General features: G+C 46.6%; 1 pseudogene; it reads left to right on the top strand.

The window, feature by feature from the left end:
* LOC103636861 (uncharacterized) overlaps positions 1-19,747 on the top strand; it is an 82,034-nt pseudogene extending 62,287 nt beyond the window's left edge.
* Positions 19,748-20,035: the final 288 nt, after the last annotated feature.

Genomic DNA, 20,035 nt, shown 5'->3' with positions numbered 1-20,035 from the left:
ATGAGTTGAATGCTTAGAGCTAGATGCCTCATTACTATACATATAAGCATGATGAGAAACAGAATGAGGTTTTCTAGCATGTATCCTTCTAATCTTATGCTCAGGATAGTTTTCAGGATATAAAATGTAACCCTCTCTATCCCGAACCATAGGAACCTTACCCTTAACAAAATTAGATAGTTTGTTCTTGGGGGCATTAAGCTTGATGTTGCTTTGACTCCCTTGTTGGAAGCCAATGCCATCCTTAATGCCAGGACGTCTCCCACTATAAAGCATGCTTCGAGCAAATTTAAATTTTTCATTCTCTAATTCATGCTCGGCAATTTTAGCCTTCAACTTAGCTATGTGATCATTTTGTTTTTTAATCATGGCAAGGTGATCATCTATAGCTTCAACATTAACATCTCTACATCTAGTACAAATAGTGACATGTTCAATAGTAGATGTAGATGGTTTGCAAACATTCAATTCTTTAATCTTAGCAATCAAATTATCATTCTCAAGTCTAAGACAAGAAATTGAATCATTGCACATATTAAGCTCTTTAGATAAATTTTCACATTTGTCTACCTCTAGAGCATAAGAATTTTTCAATTTGAAAATTTTTCTTATTTTCCTTAATGAGCAGGTCCTCTTGGCATTCCAAGAGATCATCCTTCTCGTTAATGGTTTCTATCAATTCATTTATTTTCTTCTTTTGATCCTTGGTAAGTTTTGCAAAAAGAGAAGTTAAATCATCATTATCATCACTAGAGCTATCCTCATCATCAGATGTAGTATATTTAGGGGAATCTCTAGAATGTACCTTCTTCTTCTTCTTGCCATCCTTAGCCATGAGGCATTTGTGGCCGACGTTGGGGAAGAGAAGGCCCTTGTTGATGGTGATGTTGGCGGTGTCCTCATTGGAGGAGGAGTCGGTGGAGCTCTCGTCGGAGTCCCATTCCTGCCCCATGTGTGCCTCGCCACCCTTCTTGTAGTATCTTTTCTTCTTCATCTTCTTCCCTTTCTTGTCGTCGTCCCTGGCACTGTCACTGTCACTTGTATATGGACATTTTGCAATAAAGTGACCAGACTTACCACACTTGTAGCAAACCCTCTTGGAGCAGGGTTTATAGTCCTTCCCCTTCCTTTGCTTGAGGATTTGCTGGAAGCCCTTGATGATAAGAGCCATCTTCTCATTATCGAGCTTGGAGGCGTCAATTGGTAGTCTACTTGGTGTAGACTCCTTCAGTCCTTCTTCTCTTCCGTTGCTTTGAATACAATGGGTTGTACCTTGGGTGTGGAGGTGGCACCTTGCTCCAAGTTGACAATGTGTTTGGAGTCTTTGATCATAAGTTTAAAGCTCACAAACTTGCCAATTACTTTCTCAGGGGACATCTGTTTGTATCTAGGATCTCCACAAATTAATTGAACTTGAGTAGGATTATGAAAAACGAGAGATCTTAGAATAACCTTGACCATTTCATGGTCATCCCACTTGGTGCTCCCGAGGTTGCGCACTTGGTTGACCATTGTCTTGAGCCGGTTGTACATTGCTTGTGGCTTCTCTCCTTCGTTGAGGACAAATCGATCGAGTTTTCCCTCGATCGTTTCTCGCTTGGTGATCTTGGTCACCTTGTCCCCTTCATGCGCCGTCTTGAGGACGTCCCAAATTTTTTTGGCATTTTCATCCCTTGCACCTTATTATACTCCTCTCGACACAAGGAGGCAAGGAGTATAGAAGTTTCTTGGGAATTAAAATGCATTATTTGGGCAGCCTCATCAGAGTCATAATCCTCGTCGCCCACCTGTGGTGCCTGTGCTCCAAACTCAACAATATCCCATATGCTTTCGTGGAGTGAGGTTAGATGGTGCCTCATTTTATCACTCCACATACAATAATATTCACCATCAAAATATGGTGGTTTGCTAAAGGGTACGAAAAGTAGAGGAGCGTGTTTTGGAATGCGAGGATAGCGTAGAGGCATCTTACTATACTTCTTGCGCTCTTGGCGCTTCGAAGTGGTGGACTCGGCACCGTATGTGGAAGGTGATGAAGGGTCAATCTCGTAGTAGACCACCTTCTTCATTTTCTTTTTCTTCTTATCACCCTTCCTATGTGACTTGATGGAAGAAGCAGATTCATCCTTGTGCTTGTTGCCGATCTCCTTTGATGGAGTCCATTCCTCATTTTTCCTTCCCAAGCCTTAAAGCTTTTCGTCGGTGACCATCACCCTCTTGGCGTGTTCTCCCGACATCACTTCGAGTTGTTAGACTCTAATGAAGCACTAGGCTCTCATACCAATTGAAAGTCGCCTAGAGGGGGTGAATAGGCGAAACCCGAAATTTAGAAACTTTAAACACGCACTATGCTCGGGGTTAGGGTTAGAAATAATTCAGTGTGTGAAAGATAGTTCTCCTTGCTATGAGTTGCTCAATCAATGTGGATAACTTTGGGAGCCAACTCAAATTAATATGAGCAAGGGAACTTTTAAAGAGAGGAAAGAAGGGGAAACAAATTAAGTGGAGATCAACACAAGTGAACACGATGGTTTGTTTATCGAGGTTCGGTTCCAAAGAACCTAGTCTCCATTGAGGAGGCCACAAAGGCCGGGTCTATTCCAACCCTTTCCCTCTCTCAATCGGTCACATAGATCGGTCGAGTGCTTCTCCTTAATGACTTGGGTGACTAATACCCCTCAAGGATCACCACACACTTAGGTGTCTCTTGCTAGCTTTACAAAGAACTTAGAAGAATAAGAATGAGAAGGAGAAAGCAATCCAAGTAACAAGAGCAACAAAAGAAACACAAAACACCCTCTCTCAAGTCACTAAGCGATTGAGTTGATTTTGAGGCTTGGAGAGGTTTTGATCTTTTGGATGTGTCTTAGAGTGAATGTTTTTGCTCTTGTGTATTGAATGTGAAGTTCAGAAAACTTGGATGGCTTGAATGGAGGTAGTTGGGGGTATTTATAGCCCCAACCACTATTCTAGCTGTTGTTGTCAATGGCACACCGGATAGTCCGGTGGTGCACCGGACAGGACACTGTTCACTGCCTGGTGCCTGCCACGTCAGTAGACCATTGGGGTTTGGAGCAGTTGACCGTTGAAGTCTTTTGTCTTCTTGCTGCACCGGACAGTCCGGTGCGTTCTGACTTCGTAGCTCTGACTTCTGACTTCTGCTGTGCGCTTTTACTGTTCATCGCAGTCGACCGTTGCACACAGATGACCGTTGCTCCGTTGGCTCACCAGACATATCTGGTGCATAGCAGACAGTCCGGTGAATTATAGCGGAGCGTCTCCCAGAGAAACCCGAGAGTGGCCAGTTCGTGAGGTGCTTGGGCTGGGCACCGGACACTGTCCGGTGCACACCAGACAGTGTCTGGTGCGCCATTGGCAGCACCATTGCTAGTCTTTGCTCCAATCTTTGTAGACTTCCCCAACTTAATTTCTTTCTTGGTTTATGTTGAACCTTATGAACCTAACATAAATGACATGTAGGCAAACTAGTTAGTCCACATTGTTTGTGATGGACGTCAAACACCAAAATCGTTTATAGGAAATGTTTTAAGCCCATTTCCCTTTCAGTAGTCATCCACTAGCTTTCCTAATTAGTCAGCCAAGGGCGTTCCATTCTACCCTTGTGGTAGCACTGTTTTCCCGGGTGGTCGCTCCATGTTCGAATTAACATAATGATCTTATCATGGACAGTAAATAACAAACTTATAATAAAAGCATGATCAGGAATAATGTGTATCTCAATATCCAAAACCACATAAAGCAATAGCAGGTACTACCCAAAAATTTAGTGGTAAACAAGGTATAAAGATAGCCACACTAGGGTAACCTATTGGGTCCTATCAAAATTAACCTATGCAGATCATTATGATTAACAAGAACATTATTTGGTAAATAGAAGTGGTCAAGGGCACAACTTGCCTGGGGCTTGAGATTCCAGGCACCAGGATGATCTTCAGATTCCTATGACCTCACTGCTATTCGTAGCAATACAAACAAACATGGTATAAACAAAATTAACATCACACGAAACATAAGCACAAACTGCATAATAATACTCTACGTGTCGTGACGAGATCGTAGGTTTGAGAACCGCTAAATTCGGAGCTACGATTATGAAGTTATGATTTTCTAAAGATTTAGGAGTGGGGTACAAAAGAAAGTAAGCACATAATTTCAGTTTAGGTTTGATAACAAAATAAAGCTACCAAGGGATACACGATATTATTATGGATCTAATGCAACTGGAATGGATCAAAAAGGATTTAACACGAATTAGTTATGCATTTTCTAAGGTTTTAGAATTCCTTTTGCATTTAAAAATCAATTTTGAATTAATTTATCCATATCTAGAGGTGTATGGACTGCGGCTGCAATTTGTTAGAATACCAGGGTCAAATCTACAAATACCACTATACCAGGACCTATGCGCAAGACTCCCTACACATGTGTGGATGGCGGAGTATTACCCTCTTTTCTTAGGGTCTCTTATGCGAAAACGCCACAACGAAGAGGTATGGGCTGATCTAGGCCGTTGGATTGGACGTACGCGGCACAAATCATAAGCCGAAGGGGTACGCTCGGCATCGATTCGCAGCCGCCTGATCTGGGATCTAAGGTTTAGATTTTATACACCCGCACTTGCACTAGATCCATTAGATTAAGCATGCACGATCCATATCTAACCCAAACGGTTATGGGATCCCCTAATCTGCACCGTCCACCAGAGGATCCATGGCCCGGATCCATCTTCTACACGCGATCGCCCATCCCGGGATCAACGACCAAGAAGGGCCCTGGCCGAACTGGTACCCAGGGATCAATCTTAGCCGTACCCAGCTGATCAAATGATGGTCGACCCCCCTCCATCATCCCGGCCATAGTCGGGCGGTAGCGCACGCGTGCCCGCGGCGACGCCATGGCCGGCATGCGGTCAACCGGCGATACCGGCCCAAAATCGGTCAGACGATGCGTTCTAAGCGTATAAGAGAGGACGACGGAGCTAGGGAGTGTGTTTTTTACCAAGGATTACACTGATGGAGACGCTGGTCGCGGTGCGATCGTGGAGGCAATCTCTGGTGACCAATTCCCGGAGCACTGGCTGATGTTTTCCTAAAGCGAGTGTGTATACCCTTCTGCCGTGACCCGACAATGCTCTAGATGTTCCACTGAAGGGCGGAGGCGCAGCACAACAACAATTCTGCGGCGACAGTGACTTCCCCCTCTGTCTCACCGGTGGCCTCTATTCCTCATGGCCAAGTATTGGGTTGGTGCCACCGATAAAATAGGTGCCCGGGGCTCTATCCTTTTATAGCCAAAGACGGGCTTGGATCCGAGCCAGCGCGACTCAAGGGATTGGGCCCGAGATCCCCGTGGTAACCTCGGCATCCCGGTATAGAGCTTGGGGGCGATGCTGACCACTAGGACCCACGGATCAGCGCCAGTGTACGCGAGAGAGGGGAGTCGGCTGTAGGACCCGCCTGCCAGTGAGAGAACGGAGTGGGGTGTGTCACAGCGTCAATGGCACGTGGGATCTGGTTTTCAGAGGCTGAGCGCGGTGCGGAAATGGGAAGGTGGCCCGTGCGGTTTAAGTGCGGGAGATGGGCCGAGCAACGAATTTGGGCCCAGTACAGGGTTTGTTGCCCCTTTTCTTTTGTATTTTTCAGATTGTTTCTCTTCTTTCTCTTTTTTTTGTATTTTTATAACTTCTTATTTCAAATTTAATTTCTGTTTTGAATTTTCAGATCCAAAAATCAAACATAATCCTAATGGGAATTTAAACTCTACTATTTGCATTAAGAATATTTTTATATATAGTGTATATTCTTTCTTCTTTCCTTGTCATTCATTTTCTATTTTATATTTTAATTTATAAATTGAGGTCAAGTTCATGTTTTCAATAAAGTGCATTACCACAAAAATCATTAGTAGGAGATCAACCTTTCTTTATCTATGTGTTGGTTACTTAACTAATTTAGTACCATTAATTGATTATGAAAAGAAAATGTCCTACCAAATTTCAAATGTTTCAAAAAATCTAGAACCACTATCATAGATATTTTTATTCCTTTATTTTATTATTTTATGATATATCATTTTTCCCTCTACCAATTTTAGGCCTTACAGAAATGCACGAATAATTAAAAGGAGTGCAATTGAATGTGTTTTTTATCGTCTTTTGTTTGGAAGAAGAGGAGTCGTCGTTCTTTTGCGAAGAAGAAGTGTCACTCTTGTAGTAGATGATCTTCTTGATGCGCTTCTTCTTCTTGCCCTCCTTGTTGTTCGATCATAAGTCGACGATTCTCGTCTTTGGGCTCATCATCGATGGGGATCTTCTCCTTCTCGTCGTGTATGTCGGCCACCTTCCCCTTCCATTTGGTGTCTTATCCTGCCATCCCTTCGGGTTGTTAGATCCAAAATGAAGAGACCTACTTTCATACCAATTGAGGGTCTCTTAGAGGAGGGTGAATAGGAGATGCCTATAAAACACAACTTTAAACACAAACTCAGTTCTAGTTAAGAGTTAGTACAAAATAAGACCAAGTTGGAGTGAGAATGTAGAGATAAGTTCTCTTCACTTGATTCCTCTTCCAAGATAATAATGAACTAAGACCAATATTGCAAGTGAACGATAGAATTTAGAGAGAGAGAGGAAGAATAAAATCGCAAGAAAGTAAATGCACAAGAGAGACAAGAGCTTTTATCCCATGGTTCGACCAAGCATGAAATGCTTGCCTACGTCCATGTTGTGGTGTCCCAATGGACAAGAGTTGCTCTCAACCCCTCTCAAGCAATCCTATTGTCAACTTGGGTGCCACGTTCTTCCTTTCAATAGTAATCTCCTCGCAAGGAATCTCCACAAATTGGAGTTTCTTGTAGTCGTACATAGAAATCAAAGTTACAACTCAAAGCACAACACAAGAGCGAGGAGAGAGTACACACACAAGAGCAAATTCAGTCACACAACCTAGAATCAAGATCACAAGAGTGTGGTCTTATAAAAGAACAAGAACGAGTCAGACAACGCTCAAATCTCACTAGAATCGCTAGAACATATTGTGGCAGAGTGTCAGAGTGAAGTATTGCTCTTTGAGTGCTTGGGTGCTGAAGGAGTGTGTCATGGGGTCCTTTTTATAGCCCAAGAGGCCCCATAATCGTTGCCCCTTCCTTCTAAAATGGTATTGAAAGTCTGTTGTCTGCGAGGGCACCAGACCAGTCTGTGTACCTTCTCCGAGATCCTGACATCCTCCTTACATCTGGGGAGAACATCATACTGGATTCATGCACCATCAGACTGCCACGTGTTGCCTCCCCATGAAGTAGTTGTTGGCACTTGGAGATAGTCGTTACTTGGCAGTCCAGTGCATCACCGGACTGTCTACAATATTGGCCCAGTGATTTTAAAAATAAAATCATGAGGCCTCAAAGTTCAACCATACAAGTGGTTCGTTGCAAACGGTCTGGTGCACCAGGCCGCCAAAGTGCCTAAGTCTAGTCTCTTTGTGTCACACCCGGTTTTGGAAGGTAAACCGAATGCGAACCATGTACGTGCCAGGATCAGAAATTCATGTATACATCGATTACATAATTGGACATCATCACACAATGCTCAAATAACAGCGGAACTATGTATAACTTTATTACATCATGATGCCCAAAACATCCGCATAATCATTAACTTAAACATAAATCAAAGTGCTGAACAAAACGTAGTAAGATAAGGCCTTCACAGGCAGCCGACAAGGGGGGTTGTCGCTAGTCTAGATTAGAATTCCTCAAAGTCCTGAAACTCCTGGAAATCCTCAGCATTTCCTTCATCTTCTCCTGAGCAATGGTTGCAATAAGGACAACCTGGTGTTTGGTGTTTAAGTAAGGGTGAGTACACATCAACGTACTCAGCAAATGTCCCGTTTGGTTGAAGTGGACTAGCTGTATGTGGGGTTAAGCTCAAAGTAGTTGCTTTTAGTTGGTCAGGTATTTATCATTAATAGAAGCCAAGTTGTGTCATAAAACCCAAGTTGATATTCCCAAAAGAGAGCACTTCCTCCAAGTGGAAAGTACCAAATAACATAATTATAACCATCATTATTAAACCATCAACATAAATGAATCCAGAGTAACTCTAATCAAAGAGGATCCCAAGGTTGCTCTTAACATTGAGCACGACTGATATACCAAATTTTGACACTCTGCATAGGTTGCACACTTTACCCACGAGTCGTGATCCCTCTCCAGCCTGGGTTTGCAAGACCCGATTTTCACTACCGAGGTGAATGGCTAGGAATTCACTATGTAGCCTTTACAAAGATTCTTCTGGTGTGTAGCCACCCGTTAGGTTTCGTCAGTCGTACAAACACAATACTCCTCCCTAAGGTGGGTGACTAACAAAACCAAATCGAATGAACCTCGGCACCCACCCTTGACGGGACAGGCACTATGCCCCAGACCCCATTGACGGCACAACGACGAAGCAAACTACACCCCCAAGTTCCTCTAATTAATCAGCTAAGGGCGTCCCATTCCACCCTCATGGTTGTACTGTTGTCCAGGGTGGTCTCTCAACGAATAGGCCCTTACTCGGAGAGGCACTCAGGAAATCGCCCGAGCCCCCTAAAATGACACAAGTTCATAATCATAATCATAATAAATTATAGTATCATAAAGTAATTCTCATCATGTTCGTTGATTAGGGTAAAGCGCTAGGAAGTAGCTAATTATAATAACCCAACCCAAAAAGGTGATCAAGGATATGATAAGTAAAAAGCTAGTCAATTCTTAGGTTAATCATAGTATGCGAGACAATGAATTATAAAGTACATATGATATAATAGGTTAGAGGACACTTGCCTGCACCAAACTGTTGCTGCTCAGGGGCCTCTTCTGCAACTTTCATGGCCTCCATGGATGGAACGTTATCTAAGCGAGTGCGGACATACATTCAATATTTTTGGAACAGAAAGAAACAGTACACCATACAAGGGAAAACATGTGCAATACAAAATAGCGCTCGCTTCTACGGTCACAAGAGAGAAAGAAACGCCGAGATCGAAACAACGATTGAGAAGTTATTGCGTCTACGTTATACGAATATGAAATAGAACATTTAATTCGACATACCCGCATTAATCAACCTTTATTAAATGCAACTAAAGATATCGCCTAGTTTTTAATTAATTTGCTATGTCGACAACTTTCAATTAGATAAATAATTCAAATAACGTTAGCGACTATAAACGAGACGAAATAACAGCGTGAGACGAAAAATGCAACGCGAAAACAGCACGACAGCACGTGTACGGTACACGCACAACACGCGTACGACGCACAGGCCGACGCTACACGCGAGAACTAATTAATCTATAGCATGATTAAACTAAACAAGTATTTAATAAAGAATAATTTAGTTAAGATTAACCACACTGATGTGGATTTATAAATGCGCAAATTAAAATTCTAGATTAGATTCAAAATAAAACGTCATCCTATTAACCTTCGGTCAAACAAACGTCTAAATAAATTAAATAAAATATGCAACAACAGAGAATATTACTTCTAACATGTAGAAAATTTTAATATAAATCTAACACAACTTGAACGGAGTGAATCGAATTTAAAACGCAAAAGTTATCGCGTTTTTAAATTAAAACAAATTTCTGCGTACAAATTAAAAAAACAGAGACCTAATCGCAAAATCTCCATCTTCTTCATCCTCCTGCTTCTACTTCCTCTCAACCATGCGAGGGAGAGGGGAGAGGAGGGGGCCAAGCCGGCCGTCAGTGTCGCGAGCATGGGGTGCGGGGCCGCCGGCCGCCGAAGGGAAGGGAGACGCTACCCGGGGGGAGAAAAACATATAATGAACTACCCAAGAAGGTAAATCGATTCTTAACATAATGCTTAACAATGGTACACAGTCCTGAGCATGGCCACATGACCCGACCAACCTAAACCAACTCGCCCAAAAAAACTAATACAACGGGCGGGCAAGGGCCATAGTTTTTGACCCGCGATAATTAACGGACCGGACACAAACCATGATTTTTTGCCAAAAATCTAACACAACCTGAAAAAACCTCAGCCCAAAGCTAAAAAAACTCGACCTAACCCAAAAAAACTTAAACCAACGTGTCCAATAAGAAGACATAGGCTAACCCTTCCTGACACTAGGCGAACATGGATTGTCCGAACAACCAACGACCTGACCCGGTATTTGAACATATCTAGGACTACATAGGCCTTTGTGCCTATGTTGTTCTCATGTTCTTGAGATGAAAAGTTTTGATAATATGTTGAAGTGAAAAGTGAATGAACAAGTGATTAAAAGAACGATAATTTTTAATGATCCCTAAAATGTATATACATATATAAATGTATGTTTTAAACATACGCGTATTAAAAAGAGTTAGCTGCATCAGTGGCCCTTTAAACTCATCAAAGGATGATACTTAGGTCCACAAACTTTGAAAATACATTTCTAGACACTTCAACTTGTTAAGTGATGTACCACACCCTCTAAACTTATAAAAATGGCGCACTGCAAGCCTATTTTTGGGACTATACCGACCACTGTGATGTGCTACTTAACAAGCTTAAGGACCTAGAAATTCATTTTTATTGTTTATGGACGTAACTAGCATGAATGGATGTTGAGAACAAATGTCCGTTTCACAGCAATTCAAACATTCAAACATGAACGTTTATATTTTCTGTACGCAAAAGCGAGACCGTGAGAGCTCATCGGTTTGCAAGTGTAAATAGGACCAACATTGACACGGATGCTATGAGCTTGAAGGCTGAGCTCTCCCAGAGATTGCGCTTCTCGCCTGAGCCACTACAAGTGGGCTGCTGCACGGCCATCTGATTTCTTAGCTGCACAAAGAAAAATGCAGTTGGAAGACCCTTCTATAATACAGTGTGACAGTGCTAACCTTGCATTGCAGCAGTGAACGTGATAAATTTGACAAGTTTATAGAAATGACACATCTCTACTACTTATTAAGGCGGTAAGAGTAGCCTGTCATTTTCTGTTCTACCTTTTTTCATTTCCTGTTTTGCCCTCATCCCTGTCCGGCACTCAAAAAATGAAATTTGCAAGAATTGTGAATCAAACTCAAGACCCGTTGCTAGATTAGAGACAACATATCCACCACACCATATCTTATTTTGTTGTTACAGTAGAAGATATGAGAGTTATTAAAAGTAAGATATGGCTGATGCCACACTAAGCCATAATGGCTCCTCCACCGCTGCTGTCCGGCAAACCATCACATTCTGTGACGCGGGACGTCGAGCAACTCCTGACTTGGGGCACTCCGGTCCCATGTGACAAAATCCCCCATTCCCATTCAGTCATTCCTATCGTGCAAGCCATCACACACTCCGGACGTTGGGCCCACATTGCAGACTACGAGCGCCACGTGACAGCCACCCTTAGTTTTGCACACACCGGACCCACGTCTGCTCGCGCAAAAAGTTGCCTCAATTTGACACTGGCAGGAGCATTTGACCACGATTGCTTTCTTTGAAGAAGGAAGGCTTATAAGCCGGTAGAAGCTATGTTGGCTGGCCGGTATGGTCATAAAAATGTGCAAGCTGTGACGATGACATAGGTCGTGTGGGCTGTGTTTCTTTGGTGCGGCCCAAGTAGCTGCCAGGAGGCCGCATGCTTCTTACCCTGACCCAGCTTGGCTTTAGGGTCAGTCTCCCTTGCTTTCTCTGCCCAGCGAGCCCTCGCCCTCTAGCTCTTCCTGCTAGCGCCGTCTCCGTCCCGTGCTCTCCTGTTCATCGTCGATCTCAGCCATCTCAGGAGCACCCGCTCACTCCCAAACGCCCGCGCAAAGGAATCCCCCACGATCTCCCTCCAAACTGCCCACTCCCTCCACGATCTCCCCCTCTAGCTCATGATCCCTCCGCCCGCCCCCACCCCCGCCTGCCATGCCCATGGGCGCAACAAGACAACAACCCACACTCGGCCCCGCTACCCCGATCCGTCGCCATAAATCTGCTACCTCCTCCTCGAGTCCTGCTTGATCGCCCCATGCTCGACCGGTCGACCGGACGGAAGGGCAGCCCCGACCGTGACCACAGCGCGATGTGCGACGAGTGAGGGCGGTGGCGGGGGTTGCGACCAACGACGGAGAGCCACACAAAGAAGCTCGTCTGCGATGTTTTCCTCAAGGTTCGCTCGCTCATTCCTTCCTTCCTTGTGCTATTGGCGTGTGATCCTAGCTAGCGCTCTCTTGATTTCATCCTTATCCACGTGAATCCTAGATCACCCTACATGCAGATCGGATTACTGGAAGGCCAGACCAGCTGCTCGCATTCACTGGTGCACGGTGTGGGAGCTGAGAGCTCCGTTCCTATGACCGGGCCCCACCTCTCTTGGGCCCTTGTGCAAATACGCAGAGGTAGTGTCTCCTAATTTGTTTGTCATGTCCCCTAATTTGTTTGTCAGAGCTACTTGAGGATATCAATGAGGTATGGCTCTGTTGGTTCATCAGTATTCAATAATTACAAGGCATTATTAGTTAGCATGCTCCCTCCTGCTAAGCTAGCTAAATGTGGTTATCAGGTCTCAATAAGTATCCATTTTTAAAAGTATAAATTGTTATAGCCATACATGCAAGTCTTTATTTTGGAAATAACCAAAGGTTCTGAACCTGCATTGTGCTAACTCGTCAATCATTCCTGAAATGCGATTCCTTTTTTTCATTCAGAGTTTGGTTGGACAAATTAAGATGGATTGAGATCTTAGTTGTTAAGGTAGAAGCAAAAGCACCACCACTGAATCCTGTACTTTAAACGGTGATAGCAGCAGTTGCGGTCTTCGATATCTTAGTGTGTTACTTGGTGATAGCAGCAGCTGTGATCTCCAATATTCTAGGGCATGTTTGCCTCCCTCTTCTAAACTTAGAGATCTAAAAGCTTTAGAATGTTTTAGCTTTTGTCGGCGTTTCGAGACCGGGGGGTCCCCGAGCCGACGAGTGAGTGTGCCGCGTGCCCCAGCCCAGATGGGTCGAGCGCGTGGGCGAGCGCGAAGGGGGGAGAAGCGAGGTGGCCGGAGACGGGCGTGAGAGAGGTGGAAATCCCGCGGCCTTCGTGTTCGTTCCGCGCCCAGGTCGCGCCAACTGTCGGCGTTTCGAGACCGGGGGTCCCCGAGCCGACGAGTGAGTGTGCCGCGTGCCCCAGCCCAGATGGGTCGAGCGCGTGGGCGAGCGCGAAGGGGGGAGAAGCGAGGTGGCCGGAGACGGGCGTGAGAGAGGTGGAAATCCCGCGGCCTTCGTGTTCGTCCCGCGCCCAGGTCGGGTGCGCTTGCAGTAGGGGGGTTACAAGCGTCCAGGCGGGTGAGGGAAGCGAGCGACCCCTAGAGAGCGCCTGTCCCGTCCTCGTCCCGCGCGGCCAACCTTCTCTAAGAAGGCCCTGGTCCTTCCTTTTATAGGCGTAAGGAGAGGATCCAGGTGTACAATGGGGGTGTAGCAGAGTGCTACGTGTCTAGCAGAGGGAGAGCTAGCGCCCTAAGTACATGCCAATGTGGCAGCCGGAGAGATCTTGGCACCCTGTTGGCGTGATGTCGTGGCTGTCGGAGGAGCAACGGAGCCTGGCGGAGGGATAGCTGTCGGAGCGGTCGAGTCCTTGCTGACGTCGACCTGCTTCCGTAAGACAGCTGAGAGTCGCCGTCGTCACAGAGCTTGTGGGGCGCCATCATTGCCCATCTGGCGGAGCTAGCCAGATGGGACACCGGTCTTGTTCTCCATGACCCGAGTCGGCTCGGGGTAGGATGATGATGGCGCTTCCTGTTGACGTGGCGGGCCTGTGCCCTAGGTCGGGCGACGTGGGGGCTCCTCCGATGCCGAGGTCGAGTCTGTCTTCCGTGGCCGAGGCCGAGCCCGAGCCCCCGGGTCGGGCGAGGCGGAGATCATTCGGCAGAGGCCCGGGCGGAGTCCGAGCCCTGGGGTCAGGCGAAGCGGAGTTCGTCGTCTTCCGGGTCTTAGCCCGAGTCCGAGCCCTGGGGTCGGGCGAAGCGGAGTTCGTCGTCTTCCGGGTCTTAGCCCGAGTCCGAGCCCTGGGGTCGGGCGGAGCGGAGTTCGCCGTCTTCCGGGTCTTAGCCCGAGTCTGAGCCCTGGGGTCGGGCGGAGCGGAGTTCGTCGTCTTCCGGGTCTTAGCCCGAGTCCGAGTCCTAGGGTCGGGCGAAGCGGAGTTCGTCGTCTTCCGGGTCTTAGCCCGAGTCCGAGCCCTGGGGTCGGGCGGAGCGGAGTTCGTCGTCTTCCGGGTCTTAGCCCGAGTCCGAGCCCTAGGGTCGGGCGGAGCGGAGTTCGTCGTCTTCCGGGTCTTAGCCCGAGTCCGAGCCCTGGGGTCGGGCGGAGCGGAGCTTCCTATGGCGCCTTTGGCAAGGCCTGACTGCCTGTCAGACTCACTCTGTTGAGTGGCACTGCAGTCGGAGTGGCGCAGGCGGCGCTGTCCTTTTGTCAGACCGGTCAGTGGTGCGGCGGAGTGACGGCGGTCACTTCGGCTCTGCCGGGGGGCGCGCGTCAGGATAAAGGTGTCAGGCCACCTTTGCGTTAAATGCTCCTGCAACTCGGTCAGTCGGTGCGGCGATTTAGTCAGGGTCGCTTCTTAGCGAAGCCAAGGCCTCGGGCGAGCCGGAGATGTGTCTGCCGTTAAAAGGGGGGCCTCGGGCGAGACGGAAGTCCCTCGAGGTCGGCTGCCCTTGGCCGAGGCTAGGCTCGGGCGAAGCGTGATCGAGTCACTCGTATGGACTGATCCCTGACTTAATCGCACCCATCAGGCCTCTGCAGCTTTATGCTGATGGGGGTTACCAGCTGAGAATTAGGCGTCTTGAGGGCACCCCTAATTATGGTCCCCGACAGTAGCCCCCGAGCCTCGAAGGGAGTGTTAGCACTCGCTTGGAGGCTTTCGTCGCACTTTTTTGCAAGGGGACCAACCTTTCTCGGTTGCATTTTGTTCCGGTGGGTGCGCGCGAGTGCACCCGCCGGGTGTAGCCCCCGAGGCCTCGGAGGAGTGGTTTCACTCCTTCGAGGTCTTAATGCCTTGCGTAATGCTTCGGCTGGTCTGGTTGTTCCCTCATGCGAGCTGGCCGTAGCCCGGGTGCACGGTCGGGGCCCAAGCTCTCGGGCTGGTATGTTGACGCTGTCAACGGTCTGGCCGGAGCCGGGTTTGCGAGAGCAGCCCCCGAGCCTCCGCACAGGGCGAGAGGACGATCAGGGACAGACTCGGCTTTTTTACATACGCCCCTGCGTCGCCTTTCCGCAAGGAGGAGGGGGGGAGAGCGCCATGTTACCCTCGATGGGCACCGAACATGGTGTCTCCGGTGAGCTGCAAGCGGGTGATCCAAGTGGACGTCCGTGCCCTGTTCGTTGGGGGTCGGCTAGGGGCCCAGAGGCACGCCCAAAAGTACCTGCGGGTGATCTGCCGGACCCGGTCCCCTGGCGACGGGGTCCGAGGGCTCGATGCCTCCCTCCGATGGGATTCCATTACAAGATCATTCCCGCTGGTCTCGGAAATGTCCTAGGGTACCTCGGGAGCAGCCCGAGCCTCGGTTATGTATCGAACGTACCCCTGGTCATCCCTCGCTCGGTGTCTGAGGCGACTGTGAACCCTTCGGGGGCCAGCCTTCGAACCCCTGATCAGTAATGGGCGCGGAGCCCGAGTAGCCTGAGGCGGCCATGGAGCCCTTCGGGGGGCTGGCCTTCGAACCCCTGACTAGTAGTGGGTGTCGGGCCCACGCGATCTGAGGCGACTGTTGAACCCTTCGGAGGGCCAGCCTTCGAACCTCTGATCAGTAGGGGGGGCTCGGAGCCCGGTTCCTTCACAGAGAAGGATCCTTTTCGGGGTATCCCCCTTTCCCGGTCCCTGATGCAAGAGATAGAGAAAGAGGAAAAAAGGAAAAGGATACGAAATCGAACGACGTGGCGTACCTTTTTTGGCGCGGTTATTACGGCGAAGGCGAAGCGTCGTCCGCTTCTCCTGCCAGAGGCGCCGCCTGTCCCGCCGCGGAGTTAATGCGACAGGGCGAGTGGTTGGCGGGGCGGCCGTTGCGCGTGCGTGAGCCGTTCGAGGAACGGATCACGGGCGCACCATCTTCACGCCGTGGGAGGAGGCTCTCTTGCTGTCCCTGGATGGGACGTGAGCCTGGCTGACGACGTGACTGCTGCTCTCGCCCGCCTGCCACCGTCATTACTGCCGGCCCACTTTCGGCCGCATTGACCGTCGCGCCAGGCTGGCGCTGCTGGGTCGTGCGCTGGGTCGCCTCGAGTCGCGGCATAGGTTCCGCAACCGAAGAGGTGCGACGGTGGTGCAAGTGGCGGTGCGGTTGCTTGCATGCAGCAACTGGCGCGCTGGTTGCGTGACGCGTGGGCCTGGGCCTCCAAGCTGGCGTGTCAGAAGTCGGAGAAGCGCGTCCACCTGGCGTGGTTGCATGCCGCCTGCATGGCTGCCCGCCCCTTCCGCCCGTTGGTCTGGGCAAAAGTGGGGGGTCGCTTGTAACCGCTGGGCGATCGCGTGCACCATGCGCGGCGGTTTGGCTTCTTCTGCTCTGAGCCGGTTTGCATGACATGCGGGACCCAGCCCCCGAGCCGCAGGGGAGGGCCTTGGAGCGTGTTGGAGAAGACTCAGCCCGTGGCGTTTGGGGGCGCACGTAGGGAGAGTCGCGCTCGCCCACGCGCTCGACCCATCTGGGCTGGGGCACGCGACACACTCACTCGTCGGCTCGGGGACCCCCCGGTCTCGAAACGCCGACAGCTTTCTTTTGATGTCCAAATCTCTAATGTAAGGTGGGCTAAAGGTTAAAGCCAACTTTAGACCACCTGATGCATATAAGGAAGAAGGGTCCACATGCACCATTCTCTGTGGCATAGCAAAATCGAGCTCGATGTCCTTGAAGATTGATCAAGATAATATTAGTCAGTACTGAATTTAATTTTAATGACAAGTTTGTAATGGGTAGGATAATAAGGGATATGTTACAGGTTGTTGGTTTCTTGGATGAATATGCTGCTGCATAGGGTTAGGCCTGAAAGGAGAAACATAACAGGATTGGTTTTTGTAGCTCTCCTCCCCTCATCTCTCCATGGGATTGGAATATATATAACTTTGTGAGTTTATATGGAAAGCAATAGATATTGTTTATTTCCTCTCTTCTCTTCTCTCCTCTCCTCTCCACTCCTCTCTATGCCATATTACTGCTTTTAAACTAAGGCGACACTACTAGAGGCACTATTATATGTCAAGTTCATATATTAAGAATTTGAACTCTAGCTTATTGATGATGATAATTGTTCATTGTCTGAGATTCCTCTATTTGACCTCTATATATGTCTGAATTCCTAAACAACATTATTTGTACAGGTTGTTGGGCTTTTTATATGGGTGATGGAAGTAGTGAGCCTGCTGCTGAGGACAACAATCAAATGCATCAGGTGAAATTAGTTTCTAACTTCATCACAAGCTCACGATTGATAATCTTATATTGGTCTATAAAACTTCAAGCATGTCAAAGCTAATATCCTTGACATTAACTTATGATATTTTAAAACATTAGAGCTGCTACTGCTAGGCTGCACTGATTTCCTTCTGCCTTGCTTCTTGCCTTGAGTTGATAAGCCATGATATATCACACAAAAGTAGTTGTAGAAGATCAACACAAAGTAATATAAAAGCAAAATAAGACAATAAATTGGGCCACGTATGCTATTATCGTTGCTCCTTCTGCCTTGTGAGTTCTTTGTGTAATGTTACTATCATTTTATCTTATGAAGGAAAATATATTTTTTGCCTTGAAAGCTAATGTTATATGGGATGTTTTGGTACCGAGAGGCCCTCCTTGCTCTAGAGAGGATTGTAAGGCAGTACACGATTGTGGTTAGGAAACCCCGAACATTGGAAGGCTCAATTCTATCGTAGTTTCATTCAAAATGATCCAGATAACAGAGCAATGAACACCCTCCTCGAGGCTTCACTGCTTCAGAGTTTGAGTCTGCCATCCGTAGTTCTTCTAAACCAAGACAAATACTCTCTCCATCCCAAAATATTAGTCGTTGTAGCTCTTGTTTTTTATGTCTATATTCAAAAGGACGATGATGAATCTAGACACATATATGAAACACATACATTAATTATTGTATTAATTCATTTAAAGGTAAAACAAATTTTAATTTTTGACGGAGTCAGTATAACTATTTTGCCCAGTAGAGGTGAATGGGGGTCATGTTTCTGTCTATGTGCAGAGTGGCTACTAACCTTGACTGGACTCATAACAAAATTTAACACATTTAGGCCTAACAATTTGTCAAGTATTTCACTCTTTAGTCCTGATGCCAACTCCTGGTAATAGACGATGTGATGTGCAGATTTCACGGTGGTGATATGTGCTAAGCATGGAAACAGAATCGTTCTCACATGTATAGTTGCTCTAAGTGATGACAAAAGATTAACACTTGTGAAGTTTTTTCTGTGCCATACATGGAGTCCCTTGGAAAAACCGAATGGTTTGGGATAGCATATATGCATCTTTGAATATGTCACTCTTTATTATCATTTTTCCTATGCCAGACTTGTGTTTGCCTGTTGCTTGTCTGTCTAATGTTGCAGGTCCATCATAGGTTTTATTCTGCATATGATAATACAACTCTGCTATATGAGATCCTGAAGTCTATTAAATGGGCAAGAAAAACATATGGAAATCTACATATAAATGTTGTGGGACACTCCATTGGAGGGGATCTAGCTTCATTTTGTGCCCTTGGTCTATTTGTAAGTATTTTTAATGTACTTGATTTATTATACCAAATTTCAATATATGCTCTACAAATAACCTATACTTGTTTTGTGATACCATCGCATGTATTGTTAATATATCAGATGGTTGGCTTCATTGATATCTCTACATTTTTTACATGTTAAATTTGGATCATAGGACGTTGAGCACATGACTTTTGGACAGCCTCGAATAAGCAATCCTGCTTTTGCTGTATGCCTTGGCGAACAAGTCCCAAGAACAATCCATGTGACCCATCAGAACGATATTGTGCCGCAATTACCACCGTATTATTATTACCTAAGTGAATGGACATACCAACACTTCGCTAGAGAGCTATGTATTTGATTATAATCAAAAAGAATTTATAGAGATGCATACTTTTCCTAGATTAGCGTCCATCCATTTCTTCTGTATTTATTTATCTTTAGGTTTGACTTCATGAGAGCATAGATGGAAATGTAGTTGCCAGAAATGAGATTGTATGTGATGATTCTGGTGAGGACCCGACCTATAGCAGGTACATATCAGTCTATCTATTTTGGACATTTATTTCCTATGTGTGTTTCATATTATTTGTGTTTTCTTGAAAAAGTGGGTCTATGGGATGAGCGTAGCAGATCATCTTGAGTACTACAGTGTCACACTATATGCTGATTTAAGGGGAACCTGTCAGTTCGTGATTGGTACAGCCAACCAAGTATACAACTACATTCGTGAAGTTGATGGATCCATCATCTTGTTAAGATATATATGCAAGAACCACGAGCTCTAGAATCAATGTGACTTTGTATGCCACGAAATGCACCCTTGTACAATATTTTTATTTTCAATTTGTGTACAGCTCATGAAATACTGTTGTGTACAGCTCATGAAATACTGGGCTCTCCAGAGGGTAAGGACTAAGGAGAGACTCACCTTTTTAAATGTACCCCTTTGACCAAGTGACATTCGATACATGTAAGCTCCATAAGATTGCCGCACAATTCAATTTGTGTATATCAATAACATTGTGTATTACCAAGTTATGCAAGTATTAGGTGGTACTCCTTGTTTGGCCATTCCATCATTTTGTTGCTACATGAGGCATTTCAAGATTTTTTTACAGAATTTCACCTTAGCTTTACCTTCATTTGATGTATGCGTTTGCTTTTTCATATCAAAGAATGCAGCCCCTTGCAAACCTTCATTCATGCTATTCTGAACCTGAAGATCATGATTCAACAGAGCCTGATCCCTCCAATACAGAGTGCCTGCTCTTAGCCGGAG

Source organism: Zea mays, chromosome 3, assembly GCF_902167145.1.
Source record: "Zea mays cultivar B73 chromosome 3, Zm-B73-REFERENCE-NAM-5.0, whole genome shotgun sequence".
NCBI classification, from domain to species: Eukaryota; Viridiplantae; Streptophyta; class Magnoliopsida; order Poales; family Poaceae; genus Zea; species Zea mays.
This window is presented reverse-complemented; position numbering and strand designations above follow the sequence as displayed.